The sequence below is a fragment of the Diadema antillarum genome, unplaced genomic scaffold, assembly GCF_040938485.1.
Source record: "Diadema antillarum isolate AM-2024a unplaced genomic scaffold, OU_Dant_1.0 seq00001823_RagTag, whole genome shotgun sequence".
Taxonomy (NCBI): Eukaryota; Metazoa; Echinodermata; class Echinoidea; order Diadematoida; family Diadematidae; genus Diadema; species Diadema antillarum.
Window position 1 is genome coordinate 660,655 of NW_027272497.1, and position 21,276 is coordinate 681,930.

General features: G+C 39.8%; 1 long non-coding RNA gene across 1 annotated transcript; it reads right to left on the bottom strand.

The window, feature by feature from the left end:
* Positions 1–18,181: 18,181 nt before the first annotated feature.
* LOC139712565 (uncharacterized) lies at positions 18,182–21,178 on the bottom strand. Its single transcript, XR_011709573.1, has 3 exons — positions 20,983–21,178; positions 19,327–19,464; positions 18,182–18,741 (listed from the first exon to the last, which is right to left on the bottom strand). It is a non-coding gene; the product is annotated as an uncharacterized lncRNA (long non-coding RNA).
* Positions 21,179–21,276: the final 98 nt, after the last annotated feature.

The following is a 21,276-nucleotide window of genomic DNA, read 5'->3' on the forward strand; positions in this document are numbered from 1 at the left end:
AAAACCACTTACTGAATGGTATATGTCAACTTCACTAACTATTGCAAAACATTTAGCGTGGTACATCTGCTCTCTCATAAATAACCACTGTTCTTGGTAAATGTCTTTAAATTACAAGGCATTCATTTTCGTCACCAGAATTTGTGATAGGTGCACATTGGTGCAAATAACCTTTCTTTACTGTTATTACTCCTTTTTGATGTGAAATTGTGCATCAGCTTGCCCAACATGATAGTTTGTGGAAAAAAGAATGAACAAATTGCGTAAACCAGGTGTCCAGAATGATCTGTCAATCAACACCTGGGGAAGCACCCATTTCATTGTTTTACTTTGATGACATGAACTGTTTCTATCAATATTGCTAAATACCAGGCTTGCTGTCAGGTGGATGTGTACTGGCAAGTGCAATTCATTGGGATCACTTGCATAATCATTATATCACTAGCCATGTTCAGACGTACACAATTGTATTTCTAGTTGGAGTAAAATTTTATGGAGCAGCAATTAGAATTCAGATTTATGCTTATCTTAACACAACCCTGTGTCCACACAATGGTTGTGGGAAGAAACTCCAACCAATTTACCACGGCCTTCGCGGGAATCACCATGGAGGGTCGGTGTAACTTCTGGAAGTCGTAGCGCCCTGCACGTCGACCATACCATTGTTATTTTTTTATCAGCGGCATTTATCTTCTCCATTCTTGTTGATGAGAATTTCTAAGCGCTAGCTTCTCCGTCGCGATCGACTAGGTTCTAAAGAATTGCACTGCTCGCGCATGTGTACTTTCATTTGACTCCGGAAGTTTTACCTACATGTAGGTGGTATAAGGTTTGTAAGGTCACAGATACTTCAAGGGCTTGTCTGCACGGGCAATTTACTCCAACCGGCTAGTCTTGGTAGCGAGATACTCCTGAAAAAACTCAGGAGTATCTTGGTTTGAGGAAGAGGTGGTGGTAAGTTCCCCTGACTGGAGGAAGTTACCACGACCTCGTTCAGACGGGCACTACTCCGACCTTTCCTCCGACCTTCCTCCAACCAAGCTTCCTCCGACACTTCCTCCAAAGTTACTCCGACCAAAACTGCCTCCGTCTGAACGCGGCTACTGATTCTAGTCAGTGAATTTAAAATCCAACATTCCAGTATACTACAAATGACCTTTTTTTTTGCAACTTGAACTCCAAATTGGCTAATTGTTAAGAGGTTCCAACACTTTAGAGAGTAAGAGCCCTCTTTTGGTGACTGGGTGCATAATGTCTGGTGTGGCAGAGGTGCACCAGCTTTACACTTTGTAAACTAGCACATTGTGCATTGTACACTACATTGAGGTATATTTTTCTATAAATTTTCAAGGAAATATTTCTGCATTGTAGTTATGATTTTTAGCTCACCTGAGCCAAAGGCTCAAGTGAGCTATTGCGATCGCCCTTCGTCCGGCGTCCGTCGTGCGTCGTGCGTCGTGCGTCGTCCGTCGTCCGTCGTCCGTCGTCCGTCGTCCGTCGTGCGTCGTGCGTAAACTTTTTACATTTTCATCTTCTTCTTGAAAACCCCATGACCGATTTTTATCAAACTTGGCAGGTAGCATCCCTAGGGGGTTAGGAACTCAATTTGTTAAAATGGGCACCATGCCCCACCCAGGGGGCCCCCAGGGGGGCCCAAACCCCCCAAAATTAAGGAATCTGTAAAAATCTTCTTCTCTAGAACCAGAAGTGATAGAGCTAAGTTAATACTATGAGTTAGTACATTGATGACTGTAGTTTCAAGTTTGTTCATGGCAGAATCAGGGGTGCCCCCCTTGGGACCCAGGGGAGGGGGGTGGGGAAGGGTTCTAATGGGGCCTAAATTGTACATTTTCATCTTCTTCTTGAGAACTCCATGACCCATTTTCACCAAACTTGGCAGGTAGCATCCCTAGGGGGTTAGGAACTCCATTTGTTAAAATGGGCACCATGACCCACCCAGGGGGCCCCAGGGGGCCCAAACCCCCCAAAATTAAGGAATCCACAAAAATCTTCTTCTCTAGAACCAGAAGTGATACAGCTAGGTTAATACTATGAGTTAGCACATTGATGACTGTAGTTTCAAGTTTGTTCATTGCAGAATCAGGGGTGCCCCCCTTGGGACCCGGGGGGGGGGGGGGGGGGTGAGGAGGGGTCCTAATGGGGCCTAAATTGTACATTTTTATCTTCTTCTTGAGAACCCCATGACCCATTTTCACCAAACTTGGCAGGTAGCATCCCTAGGGGGTTAGGATCTCAATTTGTTAAAATGGGCACCATGCCCCGCCCAGGGGGCCCCCAGGGGGCCCAAACCCCCCAAATGAAGGAATCTTTAAAAATCTTCTCTAGAATCAGAAGTTATAGAGCTGAGATAATACTATGAGTGAGTACATTAATGACTGTAGTTTCAAGTTTGTTCATAGGAGATCCAGGGGTGCCCCTCTTGGGGGTAGGGGGGGGGGGTGGTTGGAAGGGTCCAAATGGGGGCCTGAATTGTACATTTTCATCTTCTTCCTGAAAACCTCATGATGGATTTTTGTCAAACTTGGCAGGTAGCATCCCTAGGTGGTCAGGATCTCAATTTATCAAACTGGGCACCATGCCCCACCCAGAGGGCCCCAGGGGGCCCCAATTCCCCCAAATTAAGGAATCTTGAAAAAATTGGGCCCTTATTGTACATTTTCATCTTCCACTTGAGAATGCCTCGTCAAATTTTGGTAGAGCTGTGAATAATTTAGATTAGTGACTGCGTGAAAGGTGAACTTGCGATACTCAGGTGAGCGCTAGACCCGCGGGTCTCTTGTTTTTTTTTTTTTGTGGGTCTTGTCAAAACAACTAAACATTGAATGTGACCTTTTCTTGTATCAAACATGATGTGCAATATAGACTAAAATATATATGTGTGTTTGTTGTGTTTGTTTTTTCATTTATCAGTAATCTCAGTAGCAGTGCATGTTTGAAAGTGTATCATTTTCTTGAGACATTTTGTTTTATCGATTGTCGACCAATCTACTTTGATTACTTATCAAAATCTTATTTTCGGTGATCTTTGGTATATACTATTTATATTTCAATCTGATTTTGTTATTAGATAATTTTCAGTGGAAAATGTTTGTGGTAGAGGGTAAGTAGGCCTGAATGTTGTTAAAGGGAAAGTGAATGCAGCGATATAAGTAGAACACATCAGTGAAAGTTTGAGGGAAAACAGACCATCCATTCAAAAGTTGTGAATTGTTAAAGGTTTGGTGCAGCCATCGCTGGATGAGGGCACTACATCAGTTTGTAACATCACTGCTTAACAATGATAAAACAAAAATAGAAAAGAATTCCACAAAGTTTAATTTTTTTTTGAAAAGTACACACTCCTTTGACTTGTTACTGACATGTGATACAAAGGTGATATAATTCCCCCTGCTTTCTAAAAATAGGAAATCGACTGCTCTTTTTTATGCTAGATAAATAAAAAGTTGAGTCTGGAATGCTAGCCAAGGAGTAGAGGTGGTGAAAAGCATTGCATCATTTTTGTAGTGACTATTGCAATGGGTGTGATATAATGTGCTTGAGCATCTTGATGTAGTGGCAGGTGGCGTATAAGAAAAATAAGTTGATTCAGTATCATTGCAATGAATATGCTAATGATTAGATTCCTCTGTATATGATTTACATAATGTTTAAAACTTGTACCCTATGAGATGTGTCACTTTCTCTCCAAAATGTTCTGTTCAGTAAAATACCGGTACAGTGGCAAGAACCAGACATGATTTCTCATCACATGTTCATATGACAATGATTTGATGATGATTGTACAGTTGAACCGTGGTTTGAAGAATCAGATAAAACAAAAGTCTCTTTTAACAAGGTGCATTTGCAGGTCCCAACTTTTTATATTTCTCAGGTTTTTTTTCCCCTTGATACAGTGAGAAACCTGATATTGTCATGTTTTTAGGTCCTTGTTTTATTGAGGTTCCCCTGTACCATGCATGCTTTGAATGATGGTGGAGCTATCATGTAATTGGTATCATTGCATATCATGACTTTTGAGTAATTGAACGAAGACTAATAAGAAGGAAAACAAAAATTGAATGTCATAGTTTGTTGGCATCTTGGTAAACTATTGTCTACCTTAATTTACAACATACATTCCCTTTTAAATTCATACGCCAATGATGTACAGACTGTTTCATTTGAGCGTCGCATACCCCAGCTCCCAGAGAAATAAAGTGCCTAACACTTGGTCAGGAATCGGCAGCCACACCCTCTGATTAGAGTCTTCCTTTTTTTTCATTATTCTGGTGGCGTATTAAAAGTGATTCAGTGTAGTGTTATTAACACATCTTAAAGATGTCTGTGGTATCGAAATGAACATAGTGTTTAATGCCAACAGGGATGTTTTTGTATTCCTCAAATTTCTGGTTAAAACCAAAGTCATCATCATGTATTTTGCGATACCAAAGTGTTCCAGTCTCTGAGAATTACAAGTTGTACAAGTTGTATACCTGAGTAGTACTCTATAGAAAGTTGCATGGTACTCATATACTATATCCTCCCAAGAGCTTTATAGATTTATTGAAAGCTTATTTAACCAGATACTTGATATTTGTCTACATCTATTTATGGTGCAATGCACTTAAAGGCATCATTCAGTCTTCCATCTTGTGCTATTTCTGTATGTTGTGTGTTTAATCCTTTGAATGTGCTCTATATTGAAAAGGACGAAAGCAGATTGCCTCTTGAGTTTCTCATTTGATTTTTTCTTTATGGTTGTTGTTGAAGAATTTACTGTATTATCTGTGCCACGAGGCAAAGTAGTAAGAAATTATTTGGAAAGCAGACAAGAATAAACTCTCTTAGAACTACCACCTTTGAATGCCATTGGAATTGTGTATAAATAGTTTGGCAACGGTGATCAATGAATTAAAACAAGGAATGGAAATGATATGTTTTTTTTAGGGTAATAACATATGCCTGACACAATTACATGATTAACGATGTATAGTACAGTGGAAATTAACTAAACAAGATTGTTAGGACCAAGACAATTGTTCTTTATATTTGATATTTTGTTATAAAGTAAATGAACAATACAAAACAAAGGATATAAATTCATTTGGACAGGAGAAATTAGTTTGTTATATCAGGTAGTTTTTTTTTTTATATCAGATCTGTTTATATCGAGTTTCCACTGTAAAATTCATTACAGTAGTGAGGAGGGGGTGATACAAGAAGGACATGTAACCCGTTACCTGCAGCTAAAAACCTATATATTCCTTTATAAAGTTTGTGGGGATTATAGTTTTCAGAAGGAACAGGTTAAAATCTTCACCCTTCGCGTAATTTCTGGGTGCTTTTCTCACTGTTACACTTGTCTTCAGTTGTATATAGGCAACACGATTACATTGACTTACGGTTTGCGTTTTGGCGGTTGCATAATCTATCATTATCTTTGTGCCAATTCAGTAATATAACTTATTACCTATACGAGGTAGTTTTGCGAGGCAATTGCAGTTGGTATTTTGCAGAGTCGTGGAGTTCAGCAGGCGACATTAGAGCATATCACGAGCATCCGGGGTTTTACGTATACAGTGGACTCCTGTTATAAGAAGTCCTCGGGACCGGCAGTTTTCTTTCGTTATATCGGAATTTCGTTATAACCGAACAAATAAACAATAGAATTACATAAAGTGGATTACATTGCAGCCCAAACTTTTACTCCGTTATAACCGGAATTTCATTATAACCGTGTTCGTTATAGCGGGAGTGCACTGTACACATTCCGGTCTCGCCAATCACTTTAAATGTAAACATTCCGGTCGACCACAAAGCAAAGACATTCAGGGACGTCGCTGCGTGTCGGTTACACGCACGCAGAAGAACGCCGATAAATCAACTCATACAAGGTCGACAACTTCCAGCAGCACTACACGTCAGACTAGTCCACTTGTGCTCAATAACTGCACAGTGACGATCAGTTATTACAACTCTCCAAATTGAAACAGAAGCAAAAATAAAGTGTAAAATCGTTCAGATGTTTGAAGTTCGCCTGTTACAACTACATATATCTTGGAAGTTGGAGTTGAATGGTATACATTGATGAACAATTTTCAATTATTCGACATGTTGGTGATGATCTACACAGGTTGTCAAATGTGGCTTGATCTACATGTATATCATAGTGTATAGACGTATTCACATATTTTCCTAATTTACCTAGTAGGGGATAGGTAATAATTGTGATATTGACTGGCCTCGAGGGAGATACCAGATAAATATTGCCCGCACTGAAAGAATATTGCCCGAGTCGAATTGGGCAATATTTTCTGGTATCTCCCTCGAGGCCAGTCAATATCATATAAATAATACATGTGAATTTGTACTTCTGCCTTGTAACAGAGATGATTAGAGGTTTATGTCTCACCTCTCCCTCTGACAGTCTTTCACAAGTATTGTTCTTCTGCATGTGATATAACAAATTAATTACAAGACCTGCCTACGATTATTATCTCAGAAGTCAGGATCTGCCGTTTGTTTGTTTTTTCACTGAGGTGTATGTCAACTCACTGGACTGTAGAATGATTCCACTGACAAGTGACAAGCTTTTTGCCTTTATATCCATTATGCAACATAATGCACTTTGGGGCTCTGTCATCAAGAATGGAAATGCAGTCATATATAATGATAATTTCAGTGAATTTCTACTTTGTATCGTTTTCAATGCATATTATGTAGAATGCAAATTGTCGGAATGATAATCTCTGGATAAAATGAATATCAATCATCTCTATTTTTATTTCAAAATAATATCATTCATCTTCACAGCATCATGATATGTTCATTTCCGGTGAAATCGATTGCAACTGCACGGTAACTAGCTTTCTACTGTTTCATCGTGCAGATTTGGGAGAGACTTGAAGAAATAAAAACTGTAACGTGGGATTCGAATAATAAATTATGTTCTGACTGTTATTCTTACTCCCTAGAAAATGGTGTATTACCCCGTCTCCAAAATACCGAAGATCCAGAGTCCACGATCGCGCGGACGTGTCAGTCCGTTATTTTGTATACTGATGTCTACTACAGGCATTGTTTAAACCGTTCTGTTATTGGTGATTTTCCATTTGAACATTGTGTGTGTTCATGGGTGTGTGTTGATGTGTGTGCAGATTTTGCAGTGGTATTTTATGAAGGGAAATCAAAAAGGATGAACGAAAAGTGTGATATGTGATGATGTATGATACAGTATACTCCCGCAACGAGCACGCTTATAACGAAATTCTCGTTACAACGAAGTAAAAATTGATCCCCAAACTATCATCTATGCATTATTATCTTTATATACATAGGAGCGTACTTTACTGTTCAGGTTTAGCGTTATTTCGATATAACGAAAGAAAAAACTGACGATCCCGAGGATTTCAATATAACGCGAGTCGCCTGTATTACACATCATGTCTGACTTGAAGTCTCTCGCCTCCACCCAAATCAAGTCAATAATTGTACTCTGAAGAGTAGCAATCCCTGCAATTATTTTCACTAAAAGTCATGAGAATGCTTCAATATTCTTAACTCAGTTTAAGTCATTTGCAGATGAAAAAACAAACAAACGAAAACCCAGCTTTAGTGCATCAAAATACATGTAGGTCTAAAATGTGAGTTAGGGATAGAAACAACAAATATAAAAATGTCAATCTTTATAATGAATGTTAAGTATTGCTATATATACAAAATATGAACAATAGTCTTAATAAACTCGTTTCTAGATTAAACCGTCTTCTACTGGTATGATCTATTTAGAAAATTAGCGATATCTCCTTATATTTGTGGCTTTATTGTGAAATTTGTATACAAATGTGTATGGTACCGGTATAGGATATTTTGTGATACAACTGAACTGTACATAGCCCTATGCATCAAATGTGATAATTTTTGATGAAACAAAAAATCAAATGTGATATAACTTCAACATTTTTTAATCATTGCTCCCTATGGTAAACAATGGCTTTAAGACACGATGTGCTCGCAGGGCTATCATTTATTGGGTGTCAGCAGATTAAAAAGATTAGAAAATCATGACAAAAGAGGAAAGGTGGGTTGCGCTTTTCGGGTTAGTGCTGTGCATAGGTGGCGATGGGGGGGGGGGGGTTGTGGTTGGTGTCGGGGTGCTGGGGCGGCGTCCCATCTCGATTTGTATAGCTAAATAATTCTTCTTTTCTGTTTTCTTTTTATCTTTTTTCCATTCCATTTTATGATGGATTGCATGCACCTGCAAACCTGTTAAAAGGTAAACGCAATCGAAATAGATGAATTTTGATTGCAAATTTTTATATATTCCACCAAAAGACAAGTACACTAGATCCTTTAATATCAATTCTAAAAATGAAAAAAAGCTCCCTCATGTGAGAGGGAGAGCTCCTTTCCACTTACCCCCCTCCCCACCTTCGATGTACCTCCATGGACATGAACTTTATGCCCCAGTCACATATAAACACGGATGCTCAAGGATCTACACGGTGATCCGGGGACGTCCGGGGAGATCCGGGGAGATCCGGGATTTTGGTATGATTGTACACATGGTATCAACACGGCAGCTACACGGATAAGGCCGGAAGAGCGCGGCGTCTACACGGACAAACACGGCATCTACACGGATCAACACGGCAGCCACACGGCAGCCACACGGACCACCCCGGATTGCTCTGCCAACACGGCAATCCCCGGACCACCCCGGATCTGATCCGGGGAGAGATCCGTGTTGACGCCGGGAGGCCAACACGGCAACTTTTGGAGGTCAAAAACATCCGGCGTCATCCGGGGATTGCCGTGTTGGTAGAGCAATCCGGGGTGGTCCGTGTGGCTGCCGTGTAGATGCCGTGTTGATCCGTGTAGCTGCCGTGTTGATCCGTGTAGATGCCGTGTTTGTCCGTGTAGACGCTGCGCTCTTCCGGCCTTATCCGTGTAGCTGTCGTGTTGATACCGTGTGTACAAATCCCGGATCTCCCCGGATCTCCCCGGACGTCCCCGGATTTCCCCGGATCACCGTGTAGATCTTTGAGCATCCGTGTTTATATGTGACTGGGGCATAAAGTTGCCGTGTTGGCCTCCCTGCGTCAACACGGATCTCTCCCGGATCAGATCCGGGGTGGTCCGGGGTGATCCGGGATGTCTATGTGACTGGGACATAAAATATTTTCCTACTTATGAAACAGATCATCGATGAAATGTACTTGTATGCAGTTTGTGGAATGTATGGCACAGGTTGTTCTTCATGCAAGAAATGCTACAAAATGTACCATGCCAAGAGCCTAAAATCTTATTGTGGACCGCCTTTCATTGCTATTCTGACGTCATAATATATTCCCACGCGCATACGGAGCAGTGCGCGTATCTAGGCGATCAACACTACGCGCTGCCTGCCATTGTTTTTACACACATAGGCTAGTTGGATAGGCATACATAGGTTTACGTTTATTGCATTATGTAAGCACTGATCCCCATTTATGGCCATGGCATGGGCATGGCTACTGTGTTTATGATTTCATTTCTTGCCCATGGTCAGATAAACTCATAAACGAAACTACTCTGCCGAGAGTTCCACATCTCTTTAGGGTCGTCATGGTATAGCTAAATACTGTATGGTTTCCTCATGTGGTATATAAAGACGAGGGAAAGATGGATTTGATTCGAGGAGAGCGAGACCCAACTATGGACACTCGTATTGTCCACTCAGTTTCCGTGAGTAACAAGAAGGAGCAGGCAACACTTCGGCATAAAGAAAGGTGCGTACCGGTATCTTTTAACTTTAATAGTTAGACCATACGTTATTAATATTACGGTTATTGTTACGTGTTTTAGAAACCAGTCTATAGAACAAATTACAGAATACCGGCAGAATACCGGTAATTTTACATTTTAGTTCTAGCAGAACTAGCAGAACAGTCACTCGTAGATCTTGATTGATAAGTTGCAGGCACCTAACGTCCTAGGACGTTAGGAGCCGGTTGCCTATCTGTTGACTATTAGTATTAACGTTATGCCAATTTCTTCCTCCCCTTTCTTATTAGGTTTGTCTACTTTGGCAGTCACTAACTAGTAGAGGCTGTATGCACTGGTCTGATAGACCTGATTAACATTCGACAGTGATTTCGTCATTTTTGCTTCATTATCAAAAAGTATTTTAGGCTGGTGAACTGAAGTAGCCGTATAGCCGTAGCCGTATAGAGGGTTGTTCTTGGACTTGGCTGCCACATTTGTCCGATTGAAAATGATAGACACTGAACGTCAGACCTTGACACCCTACTTTTAGTCTATGAAGACTGAAGATCATGGTCCCAAGCCAGGGGGAAATTCAGATTCTGTAGAACAATCTAGTCTATGTAAACAAGACAACCTTGTAGAATCTGCTGAACCTAGGTAAAGGTTGTTTCTTTTTCTCTAAGTGGTCAGAGTTTATAATATATCGCTCTCAACGCTGCCCATTTAAGCCCTTGCTTGGGCATAATTTGATGAACATTTTCTTCAAAATATCATATTCCTAACAAAATGCAGATTTTCATGACACGTTCATAACCACAACGTAGCAAATGAAAAGATGTTTTTGTTTATTTGCTTGTTTGTTTGTTTGTTTTGCTTCTCCGTAAACTATCTTCTCTTTCTCTCTTGAATCATCTAGATCTTTGAAGAGTGCCAAAGACGTCCAGGAACACATCCACAGAAGAGAAGAGAAGGACCTTCTTCGCCACCTCACCAAGCTGCAGGACGAGAAGTGCAAACGACACCCGGATATCTTCAATTCCCACTCTAGAGTTCAGTCCCGATTATCAGGAGGGCGGCCAAATAGTAACATGGTGAGATCTACCCACTGCGATCCTCTCTTGAGGGCTTGTAATAATTGGTGAAGGTGAAGATATTTCTAGACATAACCCATGAAATACCTGGCCGCGGCAGTTGTATCCTATAGGCAAGCCATGTTATCCTCATTGGGTGATTTCAAGTTCGGTGCTAGTGCTAGTGCTAGTGCTAGCCCCCGAATATTAAAGGGACTGGGGATGAGTGTTCGGTTGTGCAAAACATGCGAAAGAGAAGGTGCTTTGGGTATAAAATGAAAGGTAGATATGTAACTTAACATGTGTGAAAATATCTTGGAAATCGGAATCTTCTCAAATGTTTTAAAAAGCGAAAAACAAAACATACTTTTCTGGAAAAAGACCCTTCGATACGATGGCGATACGTATTTGAATTGCGGAATACTGCTTGTTGACTGCGAACATCAAGCCAACTTACAGCGAAATCAAGCCAACATGCCGAGTGAGCTGCGGAACTACTAGTAGTTATACGTAGAGCAATTGTGGCTAGCTCTACGGCTGGCTGTGCTATGGGCGCGGCGAGCGCTGGCCGCACTTCACTTGCCATAACTCGCATCATCATACACAGTGTCCAGTGCTAGTGCTTCTAAGCTCGAGCTGCTGTACGATCTTGCGTGTTTTCATTTGATGAGAGCGCTAACCTAAAATCAAAGGACTCCTCCTTTTCAGATTCACATGTCCTTCTTCCAAGATATTATGAGAGCTAGTTCTATCGTCAGAAGACTCGGTAGGCTACGTATCCTAAAAGCCATCAAACTCCATTTATTACAAGATTCTTCGTTGAGAAGTACCGAAAGCGGGATAGGTGAATGCGGTAAACTACGTAGCCCGACCAGGGGGGTGTTTCACAAAGATTTAAGTTTGACTTAACTCATGCGTAAATCCCCAAACCCTGCGTAAATCCCTAAGTCCTGCGTAAATTTACGCAGGACTTTGAATCCTGTTTCACAAAGCTTAAGTCATGCGTAAGTCCCACCAAGTCCTGCGTAACTCTACGCATGGCCTGAAGCCATGCGTAAAGTCAGACTTAAATTCCAAAATGGGAAGTTCAAAAGCATAATCAACTCCTAATATTCATTAATTTCTTCCACTTTATCTTATCCTGAGTGAGATGGCAGTATTTTTAACAAACTAGAGAATCACTAGTTTCGTAGAGGGTCTACTCCTACACTATTCACTGAACAATGGTCCAAATTAAAAATAGTCCTAAAAATAGATCCCTACCTACAAATGTACTGATAGTTTGAACTGTTAAGTTAAACCAAAATATTAGCTCATAAAGAGCTATGTAATCTACATGTATCTGGACTTTGGAAATTAGTTATATCTTTACCAATCCTTTCTTGCCTGTGTTATCTTATAGCTGCTTACCCATGAATATTAATGCATGCCTATCCATTATAAATATCATGCATTCACAACAAATTAGAAAAACCTAACAAATTAGTTAGACCTATACTTGTTAGAAATATTATACCTCTTGTGTACAGGACGGGGCTGTGTCTATCTACACTAACTGGTTAGACCGATAAATTTGTCTCTTGTTCGGTAGCCTTGTGAGAGAATTGTATCTGTACAGTCTGTAATACGGTCGACTGCATTAGCGACCGTATAAATACAGTTAACAAGAGGCTACCCGACAAGAGGCAGATTTATTGGTCTACCTCTACACATGACTGCCAATGAAATGAGCCAAGTTTCCATTTCTACGGTACCAGTTACATCTCAATGAATGCTTTTTTTTTTTTCCTGGAAGCAAAAAAAACAAAACAAAATAAGACATAACAACCCCCCCCCCCCCAGCATTTTGTGTCAGTTAGAGGAAACGGTTAGCCAATAGACAGTCACCTCTGCCTCGCATCAAAGGCTACAGTAACGACTAACGTGTATACACGGAAAACGTTAGAGGTCTAGTAGTTTCTATGCCTAATCTTGATTGATGCAGTTCTCAAACACATTCCAAAATCCGAAAACGCATAAATTCATCAATTACTTCCCAATTCAACTCAGGGCCCAGCAATTGGACTTTAAAATTCGACCAATTGATAGCCATTAGCCATGATTTATTATGGTTCTAACTAACCTTATACATGCAGTCTAGGGCAATCATGCACTTTGTTTTCTTTAAAATCATGAAGATGTGGCACTGTGCCCCTATCTTGATTAATAACACAGTGCACAGACTCTACACTAACTGTTAGGCATAGCCATGTTTAATTGATAGTCATACTAATACTAGAACTGATAAGAGTTTATATGTAGACATAACTATACACAGCCCAATTATTCGCACAACGTATTAACAGCGTCTGGTCGGGCTAATGTAGACATTGTCTAATGACATGATATTAGTAATGAGCAGACTCTACAAATTACAATACAAGTACCGGTACAACACACACAGAGTTCATAATATTCAGTCCCTTCCTAACCTTCGATGAATCATCTCTTGCTCAAATTACATAATTTCAAGGACCTACCTAATGACTAACATGACAGATTAAGCTACACTCACTTCTGTAGTTTACGACCAACCCTAGCTAGTTGGAAAAGAAAACTTCTCTTCGTGTGCAAAGAGAGGCTAGCCAGAATCCTCTTCTACCAAGGTCCACAGTTACCAATTGTGCAATGTGAATGGTTGTACAGAATGCAGAGATCATATCAGTGCCAGCTAGCTGCTGCGAGCTGCGCGAGCAACCCCATTCATCCGAACTTTCACACAGTCCAATATAAACATGTGGGACTGGATTAAAGAGGCCTCATGCACAAAACATCTCTATATCAAAATAATCATCAAACGAGCGGCTATTCATGTACAAAAGAGAAATAATATGAGTCAGTAAATGAGCACTGTAAATAACGAATGATACAGTAATGTCATATGAATCGTAGTTGCAGAAAATCAAAGCAATTTCCCTTCCAGAAATTACTCAAAAATCATCAGCAGACAACAAATGGCTAATTTGCATATTTTTGGCTCGTACATTATTATTCAAATCGAATAAGTCAGTCTTAGCCTAAGATTGACTTTGTGAAACAGACTTAAAAAGTCGCACTTAGACTAAGATTGACTAGCGCTAAGTCTGACTTACTAAGTGCGACCTTTGTGAAACAGGCCCCAGACGCCGGGCGGGCCTATATGTACAGCGACTGGGCTGTGCGTGTACGTACATAGAAACTTTTCCGGGTAAGGACGGACACAGCCGGCCCAGCGCTAGGTCGGTACCATGTACGCAGTAACTGCCGTGCTTCGCACGGCGTCTGGTCGGGCTACGTAGAAAAAAAAAATCAACGAAATCTCAATTTACAATAATTTACAATTCATGTAATTATTACATGAAACACAAACGGGTTGTGTTATTTACATGTACATGCAATTCAATGCAATCTTCATGGCAAACCCATTTTTTTTTTCTTCAAAGATTTGAAACACAAGTACCGAGTAGGCCAGAGAATTCGAAGTATCCGGTACAATGTTATATCTAAACTTGCATTGGAACTAACTAATAGTTCATTTTTATTACCGGTACAACTTGTCATGTATTTGTAATTTCATGTGACTTTAATAGTTGTAACATATATTGTGGATGATTTTCTTCACAATTGACACATGCACATACTAGGTTAGAAAGTTGGTCATTGGTATGGCTTAGGCCTTGCCTATTTTCTGTATAAATAGGGTTAATTGGAATTATTTCACAGATACACACAAAAATGTTGGGAATCAGATCATTTTCAGTCTTCTAGACTGAATAATGTGACACCTGTAATAGTCTAATAACCAATCCAACAATTTCTGAGGCTATCTTATACATTTTCTTATTTATCGTATGTACAATGCAACCATGCATGATGCAATGTCTTGTTCACCTATACAAGGAGAAAATCAAGACACAAGGAATAATCTGTTCAAGTCAATTATTTCCACATAGGTCAACAACATTCACTCAGTTTTATCTAGAACCCTGATTGGGTTTTTATCATCAGAACACATTTTTTTCTCATTGGTAAATTGACGCTTAACAATTAGGCCTGTATACACAGGTAATATCTTGTTGTGATATTTCAGTGAATTTAAATCTAACACATTACTTATGTAGGGCTAGGGTTCACTTAGCTCTCTAGCACTCATCACACTAAAAGCAAACTAGGGCAGCACACATGTGTTACTTGGAAGGAGTCCCCTGGCTAACTAACTTGTAGCCAGTTTATTCTTCACATAATTTGGCATGGGTTTACATGTAAATGTGGGTTGTTACATAAATATGCATACACAAAATCAACATAACAAAACATGCAAATAAAGAAACAAAGGTTAAAACTAAATATTCATAATAATATGTAAATGATGTGCAGGCTTGGGTGATTTAGGCATGATTTCAGTATTACAGGGAACAATGGGTGAGAAGTGAAAGAGTGGAAAATGTCATGTGATATGTGGTGTGTCTGTGATACAATTGTAGGTGGGGTGTGTGGATGCATGTGGATGTGAATACCGGTACTACTGTATGTGTGGGTTGACGTATTTATGTGTAGAGGGGTGGTACCTGTAATAAAAGAAGGGGGGATACACTTATAATAAAAGGTTCAAAATAAATCCCTACACTTACGTTATACTACCATGCATAAATACAAATTTCATGTGCACATATAAATTGCATGTGTACATGGGACCCACATTAGAAGTTGTGTGTACCAGGGTACACTGACCTTACATTTTCTTTTATCTTTGCATGTATATTTGCATTTGGTGTTGCATCATGAGCACAGGTTCTAATTGCAAATGTGCTACATGTATTTAGAAACTGCTCTCACAGTAATGTGATGTGATATACAATGTAGAGATAACAAATGTGTGCTGGCTACTTGCATGTAGGCCTATATCTTTTGAATATAAAATGTCATAATAGAAATAATTGTAAAGCAAAGATTGCCAATTGACACAGGTAAGGTAATCATTTGCAGAAAAAAAAAGAAAAAAGAAACTGCTCAGCATTCTGTCATTAGTCAATTTGGGCATCTACACATTATACTCCTATCATATTGAACAATTATGATAATAATACTATAACATGTAAATTAAAAGAACCTTACAAATGCAACCACTTTCAAATAACTTGTACATTTGCAGGGAAAAAATATTGAAGTGAAAGTCCAAGAATCAATGTCACAGGGTTAATGACTTCAAGTACAAAGAACACTATACTATTTCAGTGTGGAGACCTTCTACATATTGCATTGTCAAAACACAATTGGTTTAGGGTTTGAGCATATACAATTATATCAGAACATCATGTAGGGACCTACCAAAATGTATATTACAATGTATTTTTATATCTATGTGAATGAAAACTGAACATCTTGTTTGAAGCACTTCCAACACATTTGTTTATCAAAATTCATATTTTTTTTTTTTTTTGGCCACAAAATATAGATGCAATGAATATTACAAGGGCACAAACTCCATTTACCACAAAAATATTGTCCTCATAATAATGTGATTTGATAGAGTTATCACAAAATTTTGTGCTGAAAAAGTGTCTTCCAAAATGCTGATGGACAATGCTACTGTGTAGGACCTGCTGTGCCACTTGAATGTAACACATGGCATGATATCAGTGATCACATAAATGATGAGGATAATAATCATTATGAAGATGATGATAGTAATAAAAAATTAGCAACAACAATAGTAGTAGTAGTAATAATAATAATAGTTAGAGCAATAATGAAATGTGTGAAAGGCCCTTCAGTGATGTACACTGTTGTGCATGACAGCCCTGCTTAAGTTCACTTTAAAACACTGATGCAATATTTTATCGTAACGGAGTAATTGTAGTTTTTCACCTCTGAAACACCTGGGAAACACAGGGGGAAAAAAGACCAAATGAAAAACAAGAGACCCGCGGGTCACGCGCTCACCCGAGTATCGCAATTTCACCTTCCATGCATTCTTGCACACTCTTACCTGAGAACATTGGAAACTGTAGGTCTGCATATGGATCCCTCCCCCCCCCCCCCCTCAACTCGGGGGGGGGGGGGGGTAGGGGGGGGGGGGAGGGGGCAGGCAGTCCTGGATCTGAATCTGCAATTAACAAACTTGGAACTAAAGTCATCAATGTTCAAACTCATGGTATTAACTTTGCTTTATCATTTCTGGTTCTAGAGCAGAAGATTTTAAATATTCCTCAATGTGGGGGGGGGGGGGGGGGTGGGCCCCCTAGGGGGCCCCCAAGAGGGACATGGTGCCCATTTGAAGGAATTGAGATTCTATCCCCCTAGGGATGCTACCTGCTAAGTTTGGTCAAAATTCATCTTGAGGTTTTCAAGAAGAAGATGAACATGTACAATTCAGGCTCCATTACAAGTGTTGGACTTCTCCCCAGCCCTCTCCTGGGTCCTAAGGGCGTGGGGGGGGGGGGGGGGAATGAATCCGCCAACCCCATGAAAAAAACTTGAAACTACAGTCATCAATGTACTAACTCATAGTATCATCTAAGCCCTATCATTTCTGGTTCTAGAGACGATTTTTAAAGGTTCCTTAATTTTAGGGGGTTTGGCCCCCTAGGGACCCCCAGGTGGGCAATGGTGCCCATTTGAACAAATTGAGATCCTATCCCCCTAGGGATGCTACCTACCAAGTTTGGTGAAAATCAGATATGGCGATCTCAAAGTGAAGATGAAAATGTACAATTTAGGCCCCATTAGGACTCCTCCCCACCCCCCTCCCCTGGGTCCCAAGGGGGGCACCCCTGATTCCCCCATGAACAAACTTGAAACTACAGTCATCAATGTACTTACTCATAGTATCAATTAAGCCCTATCACTTCTGGTTCTAGAGAAGAAGATTTTTAAAGATTCCTTAATTTTAGGGTGTTTGGGCCCCCCTGGGGCCCCCCAGGTGGGCCATGGTGCCCATTTGAACAAATTGAGATCCTATCCCCCTAGGGATGCTACCTGCCAAGTTTGGTGAAAATCGGTCATGGGGTTCTCGAGAAGAAGATGAAAATGTAAAAAGTTTACGCACGACGGACGCCGGACGAAGAGCGATCGCAATAGCTCACTTGAGCCTTCGGCTCAGGTGAGCTAAAAAAGGACAAAACACTTTGTGCCTGGATATTGCAGCCCTTTCAGTTTCCAGTAACAGTTTAACGCACATGCAGTTTAGGAGTTTACAGGATTTATTTTCCCTACTTGCTACATGGGGCAAGAACAAATTTTCCAGGCAATCAATTCACTGTTTCATTCTGATTCACACATTTGAGTACTAACATGTTTGTTGTTATCTCACAGGAAAGACAGAAATAGAGAGTTCAGAGATATAAATGTAGTGTCATATCAGTTATCACTGCCATCACATGAATGTAGTCTATGATTGGAATTGATGTTATTCATGTTCAATGCGCATTTATCAGAATCCCCAACAATCCTGGTACAAAGGTGCAGCTTTTTCATTACTAACATGTCTTTTGCTATAATACACAATGAAGGCATAAATTGACAGTAGGCCTACAGGAAGAACTGGTGTCAGAGCTATTATCATTGCCATCACTTGGATGCACTCAACATAATTATGATATTGAAGTCATCCAAGTTCAGTTTTCAAACATTTGCCAGCCACAAAGAAGAACATGAGAGGGGATGTCACTGGCTTCATGGAGCTAAGTAGTTGGGAGGGCTGGTTCTGATTGATGAGAGGGGATGTCACTGGATTCACTGAGCTTGGTGGCAGAGAGGGCTGGTTTCCACTGGCGAGATGGATGTCACAGGTCTCACCGAGCTGCGTAGCCTAGAAGAGGCAGTCTTATTTGGCGAGAGGGGGTGTCACTGGCTTCAACAACCTGGATATCTGTGATGGCACTTGGATGTGATGCTAGCTGTTCCACTGCAATAGAGGCCAACAAGCACATTCTATTGATCTCTCATCTAATGACTGAATGTTGGTAATAAAGTAACTACTACACATTTACAATGAAAAATTATTTTACTACTCATATAGACTCAATTAACTATTCAGTAATACACATAGTAAATATTCTCTTTAAAGACTATCATTCAAGCAATGACAAGTTTAGTACTGATGAAAGCAATTATGTTATATGCTGAAAGTCCAATGAAAATAGCTCATTTTATTTATGATATTTACATAAAAATTCCCTAATATGCATGCCAAAGGGACGTCTTCATCATCTACTGTAAAAGTGGAAATTTCTTGCGGTGTTAGTTGAAATTTTCACGCATTTCGCGTAAGCCGAAACTAGCGCGAAAATAAAAGCATGCGAATATTTTTGCTCGCCATTTGTTCAAGTAGTTGATGTCTTGATTCCGCGGAACTATAAACATGCGAAGCTCTTCTTACCCCGCCGACCGCAAAAAATTAGTGCGCTAAAATATCCACTTTTACAGTAACCTGTTATCTCCTTACATCTGCCCAGGCTCTGATAAAATCAATATCTGTCAGCACTCTCACCAGGTTTTGATCCACTTCAATTTGACCCAAGTCCTTTCCTCAGAGTAGCATTTTCCTCCACAACTAATTGGAGAAGGCAACGGCATTCATGAACTTGTCCTTTTTCCATTTCACAGGGGCATCTGGACTGGAGTTCATCTGTATATCAGACACAATGAAAGGCATTAACACGGACTTACAATTAGGATAGTCCCGTTAGTTCTTCACCAATCTGTAAATTTAGTCACAGAACTTGCTATCCCATGTATTTCAGTGTAGAGTCTACCAGGTAGCTTTATCTTGTAGTGCTCACATACATGCAACAGAGAAAACTCCATGAAATATGTTAGAAATAGACTGTCTACTGTAGAACTTAAATAGCAAAAAGGAAAATAAGACCTACAGAGACCCTAGCCAAATTTTTGATGAGTTGACACTGCACATGACGTCGGGATGACCTCAGCCTCTCATTGTGCATCTGGGTAATTCTGTGAAGTTGGGGCACGAAGTGTGACATTTTAGCATAACTCAATACTAATTATGCTATACATGTATTGTTTATAGGCTTTGCAGTTGTATTGAGACCATACATTTTCCTGGAAATTTTGTGCCATTCCGACTCAATTTTGATGAAATTATTAAAACGATATGTAATGGTGTCCTGTAGCATCGTGACGTGTCCATGTAGCATCGTGATAGTAAACATTTGGTCCTAAAAGACAAATTAAGGCAATTAGCTTGACCAAAATTTGATATAATATGCATAATTACTAGATTAGTCAGATAGCTAAATATCTTAACTCTCCTTTCCACAGTTTTACACAAAAAAAGGACACCGCATAGCATCGTGATACATTTTGTAATTTTCTTTTAAAATTGAAACTGTGTACAGGAAATTTGAGATATTTAGCTATCTTATTCATACCTTGTAAATATGCATATTGCATCAAATTTTGGTCAAGCTCATTGCCATAATTTGTCTCTTTGGACCAAATTTTAAAATATCACGATGCTACGTGGACACGTCACGATGCTCCAGGACACAGTGTTACATATTGTTTAATAACTTCATTAAAATTGAGTCTGAATGGCACAAAATTTCCAGGAAAATGTGTGGCCTCAATGCAAATGTAAAGCCTACAAACAATAAATGTATAGCATAATTGATATTGAGTTATGCTGACATGTATTTTGTCAATATCACGATGCTACATACATGGACACTGCCCCAACTTCATGGAATTACCCATCTACAAAGTAGGCCCTATTTATTTATATGTTGTGTATACAACCTCATATCGGGCCTATGATGTCTTTCAATCCAGCCACATGCAAGGGATTTGGGGGTCTGTATAATTCCACATACAATCATATAGTAGGCCTATATGTGGCTGCAATGTACAAACTATGTAACTTGTAACCCTAAAAGTAATGATCAAGACAACCATAATCTTATTAACCACTACCACAGCTTTGGGTTTAAAAAAAAAAATGTTATATGTTAAATTACAGCAAGAATAAGAACAGCATCGTTTGAGAACACAGAGTTATCTATTCAATTTATTGATGTTTTGTGTACTAAATATCAACATTAACTTTCATTTGCAGGTTCAAAACAGTTGTTGGATCTAGGTGTATTAAAATAGTACCAGGTAATTAAAGTTAGTTTGTACAAACCTTTTGTACCAACGGAAGGGCTGGTCTCAATGGGCAAGAGGGGATGTCACTGGCTTCATCAAGCTGGGAGGGCTGGTCTCGACTGATGAGAGGGGACATCACTGGCTTCACCAAGCCGGGTATACGCTAGCTGGTCGAAACTGACGAGAGGGAATGTCACTGGCTTCATCAAGCTGGTTAGCTAGGAGGGCTGGTCTCAATTTAAATAAGAATTCTGTCTCTTTGTTTCAGAGCTGCGTACCTTCAGGTGCTATAGCCAACAATGAACACGGTATCTGCAGGTTGAAAGAGAAG